The sequence below is a fragment of the Lutra lutra genome, chromosome 6, assembly GCF_902655055.1.
Source record: "Lutra lutra chromosome 6, mLutLut1.2, whole genome shotgun sequence".
In the NCBI taxonomy this organism is placed as follows: domain Eukaryota; kingdom Metazoa; phylum Chordata; class Mammalia; order Carnivora; family Mustelidae; genus Lutra; species Lutra lutra.
In genome coordinates this window covers 37582162-37600429 of record NC_062283.1, presented here as the reverse complement: position 1 = coordinate 37600429, position 18268 = coordinate 37582162, and the positions used below count along the sequence as shown (strand labels likewise).

Genomic DNA, 18268 nt, shown 5'->3' with positions numbered 1-18268 from the left:
CTTGACAATCCTGGAGGTGAGAAGTCCAAAATGGGTCAGGACTAAAATCAAGATGTCGGCAGAGCTGCATTCTTTCTAGAGGCTCTAGGAAAGAATCCATTTCCTTCCCTTTTCCAGATTCCAGAGCTGCTTGCAATCCTTGGCTCATGACCCCTTATCACTCAGACCTCCACTTTCATTGCCACTTCTCTGACTCTGACCCACCTGCCTATCTCTTATAAGGACCCTCATGAACACATGGGGCCCGCTCTGATAATTCAGGATAATCTCCCCATCCTTAATCACATCCCCAAAGTCCCTCTGCCATGAAAGATAACATATCCACAAGTTCAAGAGATTAGCATATGAAGATCTTTGCGAGGGCATTATTCTGCCTCCCCTACTCTATTTAGATGTCAGTTTGAACTTGTGTGTAATACTTTTCACGTGCTAAATTGAAAATAAACATATTACTATTCAAATGAAGAGAGCAAAGTTGTTTTTTAAGATTATAGTGAGCAGGTGCATTATATTGTGCTATTTTTAATGGAAGAATATTTGTCACATATCCTTGGTACACCATGGTGGTCACAGATCAAAGTATCATTGATACTTTTATATAGTACATGTATGTTCATAGAATGTAGCTTTGAAAATGATCGGGACCATGGGGCACTTGAATGGCTCTGTCGATTAAGTGTCCAGCTCTTGATTTTGGCTCAGGTCATGATCTCTGAGTTGTGAGATCAAGTCCGGCACTAGGCTCCATGCTGGGGCTGGAGTCTGCTTAAGATTTTCTCTCTCCCGCTTCCCTATGACCCTGCCATTGCACTACTGGGTATTTACCCCAAAGATACAGATGTAGTGAAAAGAAGAGCAATGTTTATAGCAGCAATGGCCACGGTCGCCAAACTGTGGAAAGAACCAAGATGCCCTTCAACGGAAGAATGGATAAGGAAGATGTGGTCCATATACACTATGGAGCATTATGCCTCCATCAGAAAGGATGAATACCCAACTTTTGTAGCAACATGGACAGGTCTGGAAGAGATTATGCTGAGTGAAATAAGTCAAGCAGAGAGAGTCAATTATCATATGGTTTCACTTATTTGTGGAGCATAACAAATAGCATGGAGGACAAGGGGAGATGGAGAGGAGAAGGGAGTTGAGGGAAATTGGAAGGGGAGGTGAACCATGAGAGACTATGGACTCTGAAAAACAATCTGAGGGTTTTGAAGGGGCAGGGGTTGGGAGGTTGGGAGATCCAGGTGGTGGGTATTGGAGAGGGCACGGATTGCATGGAGCACTGGGTGTGGTGCAAAAATAATGAATACTGTTACACTGAAAAAATAAAAAATTTAAAAAATTTAAAAAAAAAAAGATCTTCTCTCTCCCTCTCTGCCCCAACCCCTGCTCATGCTCTCGCTCTATCTCTCTCAAAAAAAGAAAGAAAGAAAGGAAGGAAGGAAGAAAATCAGCAGGACCTAAAATATACCAGACCTCTATTCAATACAAGTACATGTATTATAGGAATCTTCTAGAATTTTCCAATGTAAGACTATGTCACATTTCTGAAAAAATTCTCCTACTGACACTTTTTCTTACCCTGCTTGAGGTGTTTTTTTGGGGGGGTTTTTTGTTTGTTAGTTTTGTTTTGTTTTTTTGCAGCATTTGTTTTGGAACCAAACACTTTCCCCTGTAACAACCTTTGAGCCAATGACAGCTGCAGAAGGAAACCCTGCATGTTGTTGGCAGGCGCTGGGGCTCCCGTCAGTCCCTGACCCCAGCATGTTCTGAGCCGGCCAGATGCTTCCCAGTTCCCTCACGTACTGCTCCTGCCACAACACTAAGGTTGCTCTTTGTGGGCCAAACCATACGCTAGCTCATGGATTCAAAGTGCAACATTGAAGTGAAAAAAAAAAAAAAAAAAAGAAAACCTTCAAATTAACTTTGTAAAACATACATAGGTAGATTGTGTATTGTGACGACAGAACACTCAAGTACGTTTCCTAAGGTGAAGTCTGGCCAACCTCCACTTTTATCTTTGATTACTTTTCCTTCATAGTACACAATATGTAGAATATTTTCATGTGTTTTTATTAGGCTCATTTTCATTTTTCCCAATCATTTCTATCAATAGGTACCATTTTGAATATTCTTTCTTCTAATTTGTGTTTAAAACAGGATCACTGAATTCCAGTGAGAAAAAAATTAAACAAGGGAGGTTAGGCTCCCATGTTTCATAAAATTCATTTCCTTTTTGAATAATTACTAATATTTGAAGATTATGAATCATAAACTAACTACAAGCTCCCTACCTACTATTTTAGAACAATAGAAATAGTGTGCAAATGGTCCTCTGTTCTTGATCACCGGTAGATTTAAGGGGGTAGGGTCTGTGACATAATGAAGAAGAAAAAATTTGAGTTTTTTAAAAGAGAACAAACATGATAACTAAATTAAGACATTGTTAATTTCATTTCTTGTATCAAGATATTGATTTATTTTGGCATTTGTCATGTGTTCATAAAAGACATATTTCTCTCATCGTTGGTCTTCCTTTTCTACTTGGCAATTATTATTATTTTCTTTTGCTTGAATAATGTAAGACACTGCAAAATTAGCCCTCATTTCAATGTACACACTTACTTATTAGGGTAAAACCAGTATTTTTATCCCAGAACTGGGCTTGGGCTTCGCAGTCTAACGGTAAAGAGAGCACCTTCTGTGGTGTGGCAGAAGCAGGCACAAAGCTGTGACTTGCAGGTAAGAAAGGAAGGGTGTCACCTCACCTGGATAAAACCATCTGCTCACAGCTTGATATTTATGTTTACAAGCCAAGCTCATATTAAATCTTTTCTTCTCTCTCCCTCTCTCTTAATATCCCCCCCCATTCTCTCTCTCATCTTTATGCTACAATTAATAATATTTGGATACAGGAACAGTCACCCCACTGTTTCGAAGACTAACCTGCAGTAGTAATGCCTTGCCAGTCTGGAGAGCTTGCACTGTTTTCAAAGCACCTTTATAGCCGTTGTCTCCTTGGATCCTCACAACAACCCTGAGAGGTGGGCAAGAGAGACAGTAATATTCCCATTATGACACAGGAAGAGACCACTTCAAGCCTCAGCATCTTTGAGGGGCCGTGGGCAATGTTGTCATGTAGAACTGCCTGGGGAACTTCGCTGTAAGAGCAGCCCAGGGAGAAACAGAAAGCAAAGACACATGTTGGCCTGGTGCGCCTGTCATGTTCCCTGACACCTTTTTTCCCTATTCCCCTAGTATAATGTTCACCCCCACCTTCAAGTGTTCCATGCCGTTAGGCTTTTTCCTTATCACCCCTCCAAATCTACTCTGCAAACAACATGACACCTGCCACAGTCCCACTGCTCTCTGTTCCGCTTTCCTACGTCCTGTTATTTCCATCACACTCAGTACCTCTGGACGTACTACATATTTCACTTCTTTACTCAGTGTACTTGCTGTTTGGCTCCTCCCTGGAATGTAAGATTCTTGAAGGTAGGGACTTCGGTCTGTTCTGTACCTGTCCCCCCAGCAAATGGGAGAGTGCTGGCAGAGGGCGTGGGCAAATGACAACATGATTCCCTGGTGCAGACTGAAACCCAAGGGCCAGGATGCTCAGGTGTTGCCCCACTGGGGGACTTCTCTCCTTTTCAGGGACCAATAGCTCCCTGCCTATTAAGCAACAGAAATGGTGTTCAAATGGGTTTAGGTCCTGTAAGCAAGGTTGAGAACAGTCCTATAAGCAAGACAAATACAGCTTAAATTAGAGCAACAAACAATCTGGCCTTAGGACTCAGCCTTTTACAGAAGTTTATGGGCCCCCCTTGTCTCACATGTGAAACCTTGAGGGCTCATGATAAGCAGAGTTTGGGAACAGGTCCTCCTGCTTAGGGGAGGTGAGTCCCTCAGTCCAGGTACCTCATTCCAAAGCAACACAGAAGTAATTGTTAGAATCACTGCTGTTTGTCTACCCACATTGGCATATAGGAAGCACCGCATTTATGAAATGAGTGAATGAATGAATGATAAATAAACCTGTCATTATATATTCAAGTCAATCAATGTTATGGAATGCTTTATTCTTAATTGTAGAGAGGAAGCTTCAGTTGGACAAAAGCCAACGAATAAAGGAGGGATATTTGGGGTCCAATTACATCTGCCTTCATGGAATCAACCTTGGGTATGGTGCCAGCAGGCAATGGCCCTTCCCTGGTTGATAGCCACTTTGATTCTGGCGACTTTTCCCCACCACTTCCCTTCCATAGATCCATGGCAAAGAGCTTCACCTCTGGAGACTATAATTTACATGTACCAGTTCAGGGTATAAATGCAAAACTACAAGCTTGCAAGATAAAGACACCAGTTTAATCCGCTCTAATCATCAAAAGATACATATACTCATATATGACATTAGGAATAATTCAGTCAACCAGTCATTCTTCTTCTGCGATTAGTCAGTAGACCTTGTTTATGTAGTAGTATCAGTAGACCTGATTAGCCTTGTTAATGCCTTGGGAAAAAGCCAGATAATTATAATGAGCTAAATTTAGAAACAATAGTCATTTTTTTGTGGATCAGAAATAGTGAAAGTAAGTGTCTCTCTACCAGTCTTTTCATTTCAAAAGCTAGAAGAACGTTACAAGAAATAATGACTAAAAAGAGGTATGTTGTGCTTCTAATTGGAAAAAAAAAGGCTGCATTTCAACAATCTTGGATGTCTGTCTGCTTAAATATACATAGTTATGTTTGATATTATCTCCTAAGTGTTCCTGCTGTGATCTGAAAATTTTTTAAAAAGTTCTTCTGTTTTGAATACAACCCAGAAAGTAAACATACATATATATACAGATAGATAGATATATACATATATATATACAGATAGATATATACATATATATACGTATGTATGTATATATGTATATATATGTATATATCTATCTGTATACACCCACACACATATATGTATATGTGTCTGTGTATATATTTGTATGATATATTCATGGTAAATCAGTTCAATTGTTTGGTGTTGCCTGCGTCTGTCTGTTGCCTATTCATTTCTTGCCCAGTGTACCCTGGCTCTCCAGGGATGTTCTCACATACTCGCCTCCCCGGGACCCAACAAGTGTTCCATTCTGCCACAGGACCTCTAATGGGGGCTCTTATCAACTAGGTACTGCTCATTTTAGTACATTCTTAAAAATCTGAAAACCCAGGACAACAAAGGAATATATTTTTTAAAGCAGGATTTCCTGCAGCAGTTAGATAGATGAGATAGTAAGGCCCAAAGCATTTTCATAGCACACATCACTTAAAAAGACCCTCTTGGATCTGCTTGCCCATGACTTTACAAGAGTATTAAAATCCTATCTCTCTCTCCCTCACCTCCTCCATTCATTCATTCGACACATACTTACTGAATACATTCTGTGGGTAAGGAACAGGGCTAGAAACTGTGGGGAGGCTTTAATGAGATACATACTCAAAATTCTACAGTGTGAATTTCCCAAGTGAATAGTTTAGACACTTCTGCGGACACTATAAGGGTTCCAGGAGGAAGAATGCTTGAGCCCAAAGGATCTGAGCTAGCAAGGAAGTTGTTAAATATAAATAAAAGCCCAGTAAGTGGAAGAGAAGACAGAAGAGTTCTAAAGTAAGGGAAGACATGATAAATAAAGGAGAGAACGAGTAGATGTTTGAGACAAGGCAGGTTTTCAAGTTTACATGAACCAGGATTCTTGCAGACAGTGTGGGGAGAGCAGTACTAGAATGATCTGACTATGGATAATCCCAAGGGTTGGCTGTGGGACTTCAGATTTGCAGATTGATTGACAAGGAGAGCCATTAAGAATGTCTCTGATGGGGCGCCTGGGTGGTTCAGTTGGTTAAGTGACTGCCTTCAGCTCAGGTCATGATCCTGGAGTCCTGGGATGGAGTCCCACATCGGGCTTCCTGCTTGGCAGGAAGTCTGCTTCTCCCACTGACCTCTCTCCTCTCATGCTCGCTCGCTCTCTCAAATAAATAAATAAAATCTTTTTAAAAAAATTATGTCTCTGAGAATGTGACATGATCAGAGAGCTCCTTTAGTAGGGTTAAACTGGTGTTCAGAGAAGATTGGAGTGGGGCTATTGTGAGATGATATGGGCCTGATTTAAGGGAGACTTTCAGGGCAGGCAAAGCCTACGTGATTGTGAGGGAGGAATGTGGGGTAACAGAAAGGGAGAAGTCTAAGGTAACCCGGTGTGGATCCCAGTGAGGCCTTTAATGGAATTGGAGAATCAAGAGGAGGGCATTCTCAGTTTCCTACAGGGATAATAGGTAGAGAAATATCGAGCAGACAGCAGAAAAGGTAGGGTCAGGATTCGAGAGAGAGTGCACTGAAGGTGTATATTTGGGAGTCACTCCCATAGAGATTAGAACCGAGGAGATTGGCAATGGATGGGATATTTAAAAGAAGGAGAGCAAAGAGAATTTTAATGACCAGACCTAGCTTTTATTGTTCACCCTATTTTAGGTGATGCTATACTAGCAGTTCTCAGCTGGGGGTGGATTTTGTTAAAAGTGCAGGCGGGGGAACGTGTGATGCCTTGTCATCCCAAGGGTAGGGGTAGGGGAAGCCAGTCAGTATTCCACAATGCACAGAACAGCCCCACGACCGAGAGTTACCTGGTCCAAAATGTCAGTAGCACAGAGGTTAAGAAACCCTGCTCTGTATTTGCCAAAAGAAAATCCATTCAACATCTCGTTCAGTCAGATGGACATTGTCTCCCAAATGCTTTCATCTCCTACAAGAATTTAAAAAATAGAAATCCTTTCAGAAGCAAATAAGCTTGTCTACAAGGCTCTCCAACTCTTCCCCATGATTTCCCATTAAATAAAAAATAAAATTAACTACTCAGTCTGAGAATACCAGCCTTGGACCAAATTGTTTACACAAAAGCAAGCCCACACTCATCTTTTTCACATATTTCCAACTTAACACATATATGGTAAAACTACTGGGAGGGACACCAGGAACAAGTTCACACTTGGTCATGCTTGTCCAGGGTGTTCACAGATGCACATGGTAAGCAAAGAATGTGTTCCTGTCCTTGAGCAGCCCTAGCCTGCCCTTGAGGCCTCATGCCTGCCAGCCAACATGTCATGCCCAGGTTCCTAGCGTTTCTGCACTCAGAACTAAGATTTCCTCAGTAGATGCCTGCTTAATTCATTGTGATAAAACTAGAATAAAAAGTAAATGTGAAAGAGTCAAAGTATTCATGAACTCCTTGTCAAGTAGCCTGTTTACTGGGATGTCATTTTTGTAAATGTGTGTGTATTTTTGGAGAGCCCCGTATGGAAAATATTAATAGAGTATTAGTATTCATCTAACCTCTAGATTATGGACTGGCAGAAGTTTTGTTTGGTTTTTCCTTGGTTGCTTTCTGCATGGTCTGCATCGGAATTAAGTTTTAAATTAGAAATTAGAAAACAAAATTTTTAAAGGTAACAAATTACATGTTTTGTTTTTTTTTTAAGGATTGCTTTTAGAAAGACCTTAATGTCCATCCATCCATAGGAAAACATAAAATAAATTGTGGGTTATTTATATGATGGAATAACTATATAGCAGTGACAAAGAATGATCTATATCCATGTTTGTCAACATCCACAGATCTCAAAAACATGAAGTTGAATGAATGAAAGAAACAAATTACAGAGTAGTATGTAAAGTTATATTACTTGTGTAAATTCACTAAGAAACGTTAAATAATGCTATTTATTATGAAGGTAATCCTCGCTTTTTCAGAGTTCACATTAGGCCGCTTCACGTTTATGAATCTACTTCAGTACCTATTTTTGCTAACCAAAAGAAATCTAAAGACGATTTTCAGTTTTGCAAAAAAAGATGAAAAGCACACAAAGCATTCAGTGTTTGTTCTGCCCAAGCTTTATAGAGGCAGCACCCCCCAGAGCATGGAGTGGTACCGCCAAGCTCCTTCCCTGGGAAGGAAGCTACACTTGGCGTCTCAGCATCGAGTCGCGGTAGCTTTTTGAACTGTCTGTGAGCATCTGATCTTTATTTCCATTTATTTTGTGCATCCATCAGCAAGCTGTGTCCTAAGGTAACAGAGAAGCCTAAGAGAGTGTATTTTAGGGGACTGGGAATGCTCAAAAAATTTCCGTCTAATTTTTCCATATGATTACTTCTTCACTTTATACCACTTTGGCCTGTGGAAAATTTCGTAGGACAGCTCTACTTTTGGATAGCTGGGGAAACCTGTAAATGGATTATGGGTTATTGGATATAGGAAAGGTATAGACATATAGATTGGAAAGACACACCTACGGGCGTCTGGGCAGCTCAGTCAGTTAAGTGGCTGCCTTCAGCACAGGTCATGATCCCGGGGTCCTGGGATTGATTCCCCACTGGGCTCCCTGCTCACTGGGGAGCCAGCTTCTCCCTCTCCCTCTGCCTGCCTCTCTGCCTACTTGTGCTTTCCCTCTGTCAAGTAAATAAAATCTTTTTTTTTTTTTAAAGATATATACCTAATTGCTATGGTCTTTATATCTGGTGAGGGAAGAAAGGGAATAAGCTGGGAAGAAAAGAGGCACCTCGACTTGGCAAAAAGTTTTGTAGTTCTTACATAAAACCAAGTGAGTATAGAAAGAAAATGACAAAATATGAACATTTGTAGATTTAGGGGTTAGATATATGGATGTTTGTTGCATTATTCTCTATGCTTTGCTGTATATTCTCTATACTTTCAAGCTTTAAAAAAAAAGAAAAAAAGTATTTCATTAAATGGAGCTTGAATATAGAGAAAGTATTGAGCTGACTGCAAAGTAACTACCCCTAAATTAGGATAATTTACTAAGAATTACACTGCTCAAAAGAAGTAACACCTATTTCAATTCTTACAAGAGATTTGGTATTGAATATTATGGATATTCATCTGACTCTGAAGTATGTACCTACACAGGATAAAGATTTTGTTTTTTTGAGTAAAGACTCTGAGGAGAATACCCTAGAAGAGGCTTGAAGAATATAGGAATTGATTTTTGTAATTTAAGAAATCTAATTCCAGATAGGATAACACCTGTCAAGGATCTTACACAAAATCATCGCACAGAACATACATTGCCTCTTGATAAAAAGGCCAAGACAATTAAATTCAACCCTATTCACTTAAGGAAACTTTAGAATTGGCCTTCTACCGCAAGACCCTGCTGACCTTGCTTCTTTTATGTGGAAGTGGGATTGTTATACAGCGTGGAAAGCTGAAGCAAGGCCTGTAATCTTTTCTTAAAATGCCTGTGTAACTTCCATTAGCACATATCCCAAGTAATGTTCTAGCCCCGCTCTTTTTGTTGTACGGTTCTCAAATGGGATATGGAAAAATAGCCAGGGATGTTGATTTTTCTTTTGATTCCAAGTCCCATTTGCTTTGTATCATTTTCCAGCTGTCCCTCCTCCAGCACCCCCCCCCAAAAAAAACTGCTGAACTGAGCCACTTTTATTTTCTTGTTTTAACTCTGACCATAAATTATGTAAACTTTTATACGGTCATCACAATATTTTAGTCCACCTCCATTTCAAATGTTCAATGCACCCCAAACTCAGGAACATAGTGAGTTGTATTTTTTTTTCCTTTCTGTGTAAGCAAGCTACAACATAAATTACCTATAAACATTGTAGGCATAGACCTAGATCAAGGATGTTAGATGCATATCCTGGTGTCTCCTCCCCATTATTAACCAGAGTGACTGTTGCTTCCATATTAAAGTGCTCTTTCCTGCCAAGCCTAGAAGCAGCCTCAGAATCCTTCTGAGCCTTCAGCTTCAGTCTGATGCTCAGTTAATCACACTTAATACCTGAGATGAGACCTCTTACTGCAGATGTAATCCGGAATGTATGGAATGGCTTTCTGCTACAGTCCAGCCAATAAAACATTCCTTCAATCATATTGGTTGAGATCATTTTTCCCCTTTTAGTTCCTGGTAGTAGAGTACCATCTGCTGTGTAGGTAGCAAAATTGACTTTCTCTTTGTAGATCCCAAAACAAATGTATTTTTTCATCAATAAAATTTCACTCATTTTTTTTTCTCCCAGCAGGAACAGAGAGTAATTTTATCAACAATGTATTGTGGTGGTAACAATTTATACTAATACATTGAGTAAATTATTATTATGTTTCAGACACTGTGTTAAGCCTCATACAGATATTTTTTTTTCATTTTTATCTTTGCAACAACTCTGTGAGTTAGGGACTGTAATTATACAGAGGACAACACTGAGGTATCAAAAAAGTAGATCATTTGACCAGTAATAACGTAGTGGCTGCATTCAGTTTCAAGCCCACGTGCCATCCCCTTTACACTTGATCTTAGCCAAAAAGCCGAGAAGCCATGTGCCATCCCCTTTAACCTTTAGACTACATTAGACTACACTTAGTGTGCAGGCTCACAACAACCAACTGTTGAAATTTTTAGGAATTTTATAAGCTGGTTGTTAAACGTGGCCATTATGAAAATTTAAATTATAAAAACTTTAAAGTAGATTAAAAACAAAGGTAGTAAATATTCGAAGTTCATCACTTCCTAATTCTTTACTATACCTTTCTATTTTAATGCTTGAGGTTATTTGCATCATAGACCTAGATCAAGGTCTTTAAGGTGGGAGGACTATTAAACTGTGTAGGACTGCACTTGTCTTCCAGAGTCTTCCAGCGGATTCACATTGGTAGCTTGAGATCAGCCATGGATGGAGAATTTATGCGACAGTAATTGGCAAATGCTACAAATCAGGGTTTTGTTTTGTTTGAGAGAGAGTTGTTAGATATATGCCAGCACACCACGAACTGTATTGGTGGTGGTGTGCTTGTTTTTGTTTATTTGTTATTTTCATAGTTGTTTTTGCCTACATTGGTTTCCTCACTATTAACATAATTTGGGGTGAGTTGAGATTTTGGTGAGTATGTCTCATCACAGAGTGAGAAGAATGATGAGCCTCATTAGACTGTCTAGTCAGGCTATAGGTTACTAACAACACAGTCCTGAATTTTAAGAACAGGAATATTTATTAGATGACAAATAAAAAAGTCAAAAATTGGGCTTCTAGGCATAAACTAATGACTATGTGACCCTCAGATCAGTATGTGAAATTTAGATTGTATTTGTTAGAGGCAAGCTAGAGGAGATCTGCCATTATTGTTGTTTATACATACCCATTTTTATATGAGCATGATGATTTATTTTGTAATCTCCAGCTACCTGCAGTGTCCATACCAGACAATCTGTTGTTTCCATTTCTGAACAAAAGTTGTGGGTTTTTGAAAACAGGGCCATGTCTTTCTAATCTTTGTATTTCCATTCTTCATTCTACCCTTTGTCTTTGGACAACGTGTGATTAATAATTGTAGAATTCATCTGGACATGGGATTCATGGCCAGTATTCTCTTGATAAATGTGGTTATATATTGTATTTTCTGAAAGTCTGTTAGAATTTGGAACTGAGTGGAAAATTTGTATATTTCTGTTCTTACCTGAGATTGCCAAACAGTGTTTTAGTTCACTTTTATATGGACCTTTAATGAGCCATTTATCACCTCTTTGAGTTATATGAGGTAAAAATTTCAAATTAATAAAGTTATGTCATTACACATTCACTTGTTCATTCATTCAATGATTTTTTTTTTTTACCAAGTGCAATAATAATATAATCACAGTAAGTACTTTTTTAGTACTTCCTGTGTTCAAGTTACCAATACATATATGTACTTTACTTGTTCCATCTTATACAAAACATGCAATAACTTTATGGGGTAGCTGTTATTATTCCCATTTGAAAAATGAGAAAATGATTGTTTGAAGAGTTCAAGTTACTTGTCCAGATCTTATCCTAGATAAGTATCTCCTAATTCTGAGCTTCTAAATTTAACACCTGTGCTAAATGCTATGCAGAATGTCAGAGGAATGTAACATAGTTATGAATATTGCAGAACTCTCAACCTCATTGGAGAAAGGACACATGGGAATGATTGCATAAAAAAGATCAATTTATATCCTTTGAAACACACACACACACACACACACACATGCAAAACACCTTATATAAAAGGCAGAAATAAAGAGCTTGCCTTTCAGTTTGTGATACTATGTTTCCATTACTCTACAGTCCTACGGTCTCCTTTTGCCAGTCTAAAACCTTCATAATTATCAATCCTGACAAAGTAAATTTGAGAAGTCATCATACACGTGTGTTGCTACTCATAATATTTAGAGAATATGCTACAGGTTGAATTGATGTAGGTAAAGAGAAACCGGGTAATATATCTCATGGACACTGACTTTTTTGATAGCTCTTACATAGTTTCTTCAAACAACAACTGTCTTAATAAGGTGTCATTACCTAATACTTCAGTAACTATCTTCCTCAGCACAACACTAATTAATTCCTTTGCTTTTTATGCTTCTTATGTTGTATCCTAGAAAATGCTCATCAAAGTAGTCTACAAAATAGACCTCTGTATTTCTTGGAGAAATAAATAAAATACTACTTTGTAAAAAGAAATCAGTAAATGAAATTCAGTAATCATTCACAAATATTCTCTATCATCTTTGTTCTGATTAATATATACAAACCATAACTTAACTTATAACATTGCTCACAAATTTCATTTTTCATTTTTCTTTGATTTTCATGAATTACTTTCATTTTTTATGAATTATGTTTTCTATGTATTTTGTATCATACCTAAAAGAAACACCAGCATTTTAAAAAGAATAATTATAAGAAAGAAAGAAAAAAAGGAAGGAAGGAAGAAAGAAAGAAAAAAGGAAAAATTACAGGCCAAAAATTTGTGTGAACTTAACTTTGTACCACTTTATATATATATATATATATGATTGGTATTCCCTTTATAAATACTCTTATATATTGTATTTCCTGGAAGTCTGTTAGAATATGGAACTTAGCGGAAATTTGCATATTTTACTTCCCATATAGCATTGCTAACTTATGTTTTAGCTACTTTTTATATGAACTGATTCCAAGTATGTAAAAGTAATTTTTAATGGGTTAATTTTAACTATTTTATAACCTTTCAAGTGCAATAGGCTTTAGGTATTTTCCAGGATAATGTATTTGGCTGATGGTCCAAATCAGGAAAAGATACCCTTTCTCCAGATACTTTTTTCCATTGGTTTAGAAATTGTTGTAATGTACGTGTTCATTTTTAAATTTTCTTTATTGAGGTACTATATCATTTTCTTATTTACAAGCATATTTTGTTTTGTCAACTTGAGCTTATTATACAACAGCTGCTTTAAAATCCTTGTCTTATAATTCCAACATTTGGGTCATCTTGGGGTTGCCATCTGGTGGTTATTTTTCCCTTGAAAATGGGTCGTGTTTTCCTTACTTTCTGTCAAACAGTTTGGAATTCTATCCTGGACATTGTAGGGACTGCGGATTCTATTGTATTACTCTAAAGGACACGGATGTGTTTGTTTCAGCAAGCCGGTTGTCTTGGTTAGACTCCAGCTGTGAACCTGCTCACCTGCGGTAGCGGGCAGCTTAGATCACCGTTCAGATTGCTTTGAATGTGTCCTGCACATGAGCATGCATCATGGGTTCGTGAGGTACTTGGGTAGAATTTATACACAAGCCTCGGATTCCCCTTCCTAGACCCTCTCCTTTCTGAAATTTCCCCCTCACTTCCTGGTGGCTCCTTCTGTTGGATCTCCCAGCTGAACTCAGGGTAAAACTGCAAAAATCCGAAACTCAGCTTCTGCTAATTGCTGCCTGCACACTTTTACTCCCGTTCAAAATTTTCCTATTTTTGCTCACTCTGCAGAGTTTCCTTGTATTTTGACTGAAATTTGTAGTGATTTGCAAGAGGTTCGGTTAGGAGCTTGTTTTCCACCCCAGAAATGGAAACTCCTCTATTGATTTTATAGAAGAAAACATTTTACTATCATTTGCCAAAGCCACATTGCAATACATATGAATTTATGAAGTCTGTGATCTAAATGGCTCCCTTGAGGGTTAGGCAGTTTACAACCCTCTGTGTGTATGCAGCAGCCCCGATAGCTGCATGCATATTATGCATATTATGTTGCAAGCCCACAGCTACTTTGATACAGTCATCATTAAACCTATGGGTGGCTGTTTTACATAAAATCTAAGGCCATGTTTTACTTTTGTCCCTTGTCCTCACCTTGACTGAAGAGTTCACTTAAAGCCACCAGACTGCTTAGATTCAATCCCGCTCTCAAATAACCAGAGAGAATTTTTCCATCACTTTCCAAGTAACCTATTGCAACACTTAATATAGGATTGCCAAGAAAATCTCACTTAAATCTAGCAGCCACCTCTTTCACTGCCACAGGTTGCAAATTAGATTCCACATCTCTTCACATTCCCCCTTTGTGGTCACACTGGGTGTTGTTCACTGGTTGCTTTAAAAACAAAAACAAAACAAAACAAAACCCCCAAAACTCATAATTCCCATTAGTTTTGTAAAAACACTCTTTTGATTGTAATCTTCTGATAATGAAGACCAGCCCAGTACTAATTACTTAAGTTGAGTAAAAACTTCTTTCTAGCTTGAAAAGAACTTCTTGAATTGAATTTCTCAACTCTTTCAGCTTTCTTTTCCATAAGGTTATGGACTTGCCCCCATCCATATTCTGTCATGGATATGCCAAGGCATTCCTTATCCAGACCTTTGTTACAGAATGGTTAGGATGCTGAAAGAAATACCTCTAGATTTCTACATTCTTTCTTATTTTTATTCCTCACAGAACCATCATTGTTAAAGATTATAATGCCACATTTCTGACATGCTGTTTTTATTCACTATAAATTCCCTAACTCTTTCTCTGCCAATATCACACCTGATTATTCCTTAGGAACCATATGCTCCTTCTTTCATTTAGATACATAATGTTTATTAAACATTAAATCCCAGTATTTATTTTTTTGAAATATGTAGAACTCATATGTCTACAATAACAGATCAACTCTATGAATTACTACAATTATTATGAAATATTTAAGTAATATTGACATTCAAGTTGAATACAGTATCAAACAAATGTACCAAAAAATGATCAAGTGAAGTAACTTTTGAAGGTTGGTTTTGGATCTCAAAAACTCCCTAATTGCTATGTTCTATTGACTTTTGATTTTTACACATAAAATACAAAAAATAATTTCAATCAAAACTAGCCGAAGAACAGAATAAATAAGAACTTATAAGATCCCATTAACTATAAATTCCCACACGTCATAAAGCATTAGAGATCAGGCCAAAAAGTTTTCTGATGGTGGAGGGTCAACTCTAAGAAATAACTTTTGGAAGATAATGGAATGTGGAAATAAGCATGCCAATATGTTGACATCATTTGTTAAAATTATTTCTGGAAAGAGATGAAGCACCTTTCTCTCCTATTAAGTCCATTGTCAAACCTCCAATGTCCATTCCATTTTGGCTCTGTCTTTAAGCAATAACTGGAATATATTTACTCTGCCTGTAGGGCTAGAGAGCAGTAGCAATGATCACAAGAATTAATGACTATGATTCACTGAGTGAGTACCACGTGCATACAACCATATGTGTGGATAGTCTCTAAAGCAGTTACTATAATCCCCATTTTTCAGAAGAGGAATCTGACACTCAAAGACATTACATAGTTTATCCAGGGTCACACTGATGGAAACAGCAGAAAGGGGATCATAACCCACAATCTGTCTAACTCTGAAGGCTGAACTTGTAACCAGTACATGATACAGGGAAAGAGCTAAAAAGAACACACCTTGTAAGCTCTCTCTGGAAAGGTTGCAATCATAGATGTGAAAATGCTTTAAAGCCAAAGAGTGCTGTGGAGATGCAAGGCATTGTTCCTTCTTGTTTGCTAATTTTTCTTTGTTTTTACCCTTTTCTCTCATCACACTCGGTAAATAGATGAGTCATCCTGAAAATGTGTGCTTCTCTTCACTTTATTCATCTCTAAATCTATTCAGTAATGAAACATACTCTTCAAAAATTGAAGACAGTGTAAAAATAATAGAATTCAGGTAAGGTAAACCCCTATAATTCAAACTATACATGCAGGTCTATATTTTCTATTAATCTAATTTCTTGTAACAACTAGCTGTTGTACAGAAATACAGGAATCAACCCTAATAAACCTTACTCAAGCCTTCACCTTATTGTATAAAAGCGAAATTATGATGATAGAAGTTAAGTCCTACATAAAAATCCTGCAAAGTACACAATTTAAAAAAAATAATAAAACACACTGTAAAGCAATCAGTTCCATAGCAATAACATCCCTAACCTTTCCCTGAATTACATGAAGGTTGTGACATTTCATGGCCACTGGCACAGCTAAATATAAACAAATTATTCTGTGCCTGCTCCCTGTGCTTCTGCTGACTGACACAACAATTAAGGAAACAAGTTTCCTTTGTAAATTACAGCTCCACACAGCTTTGAGTAAGCAGAGAGTGTACATTAGAGATATTTTTAGCTTGACATGAAACTTTCCAAAGGATCCTAATTAAGCATTTAAGCCCAAGAAACTATAATTGCAACTGCCAAAATAACTGGGAAATCATACCTTTGGTGGGGTCAATCTTAAACTAAAACTATTGTTTGGAAAACCTTATAGAAAGGCTTTCCTATTCTTCAACATTGTCTTACTTCTAACACTGCCCACCTTATGAGAAATTCAGGTGCATTGTTTATATGCAGAGAATACATACAGTAAATGTGTAAGCATATGCAAGTGAAAAAAATGACGGTAAACATCAGCCTTTTGTGATGAGAAAAAAAAAGCTTCCCAAGTCTTGTCTCACTGAGGTTTGAAGCAGAGCATCATGTGCCCATGGGCCAGCTCTGGATTCTGGCTGTGCAAGTTCACCCATCAGAATTACCAGAAGAGGTCTTATTAGAACCTCATCTCACTTATAATTTGATCCAAAAATGATTTAATCTTTGTAAATGTGCGGCATTTACAAAAGAATAAGTATGGAGTTTATGCAGAATATTTCTATCTAGCTCATATTTTAAATATTGTCGTATGAAGATAATATGCTTTTTATAGTTTAAATGCTAAGAGCTTTCAGATTAAAATATCAGCTGCTTTTAATGAGGATTTTTCAGGGCCATTAGCATATATGAATTTAAAATAACTGTCATCTATCTACTATTGTCATAACAGGTCATGTTTTGGTCACGTGCAATTACCTGAATAAGTCTTCTGTGAATATTTTTAGAAGATATTAATCCTTGCGATTTTAAATAAATAATCATATGAAAGTGACATTATTTAATTATTATTTTTATTTGAATTTATTTAAGTTATTAGTTATTATGATCATTCATTTTAATCTCAAACCAAGAATTTTGGCAGCACACTGAGTGGCACAAAATGGGCTATCAAAAAATCTTCGGTAACAGCTGGCATTTGTAAAGAACTTACTGTGAGCATCAATCAGTTCGTGTATTTATTTAGTCCCTGAATCTCCTAACGACACTAATGTTCTACCCGTTTACTCAGATGAGGAGACTGAGAAAGAAGTTAGGTAACCACGTTCAAGGTGACACAGTACAAAGTGTCATAGTTGGATTTGAACCCAGTGGTATGGCTCAGGGTCCTTTTCTTAGTATGACATTATGTTGATGGGCAAATCCTTCTTAAATTGAGCACATGAATGAATGAATGATACTCCAGCTTAAAGGGAGACTTCAACTATAATAGAATATGATGGTAAAATAATGAAGCTGGTTTTCAAACAAATACATTGTGTCGGTTTCACGGGTAGATAGTTTCAGTGTCCCCTTGGGACACTGTCACCTTATTATGCTAATGGCCCCACCATTTCTCAAAACACTTCTGGAGCTATCCTTGACAATTGACTTTAAAACCAATTTATAATAAACAAATGTACACAACTCAACCTAATGGCTTTGTAGTGTCCCCATTTTTTTTAATCAAATAGGATTATCCTGCATGATTATGCGCATTCCCCACCAGGGTTGGCTTGGAATGACACTTGGCTGTTAAAAGACTCAAATCCACCCTCAAAGGGTGAAAATATGCCAAGTGTCAAACTATTCAAAGGAATCTGTCACAGTTTATTTTAATCAGTTCCAACTTGTTTTGAGTAATAAAGCCATTGTTAGAAAGGTATAGTCCACTAAGTTGGAAACTCTAGTGGGGATCCTACTCACTTGGATTAAATGAGTTATTCAAAACACCCAAAATCAGGCCAATT

The 18268-nt window shown here is 37.6% G+C and overlaps 1 protein-coding gene across 8 annotated transcripts in view; it reads left to right on the top strand.

The window, feature by feature from the left end:
• The window catches only part of KCNQ5 (potassium voltage-gated channel subfamily Q member 5), a 535207-nt gene that overhangs the window by 196612 nt on the left and 320327 nt on the right, over window positions 1-18268 (top strand). The gene's annotated exons all lie outside the window — the stretch shown is intronic.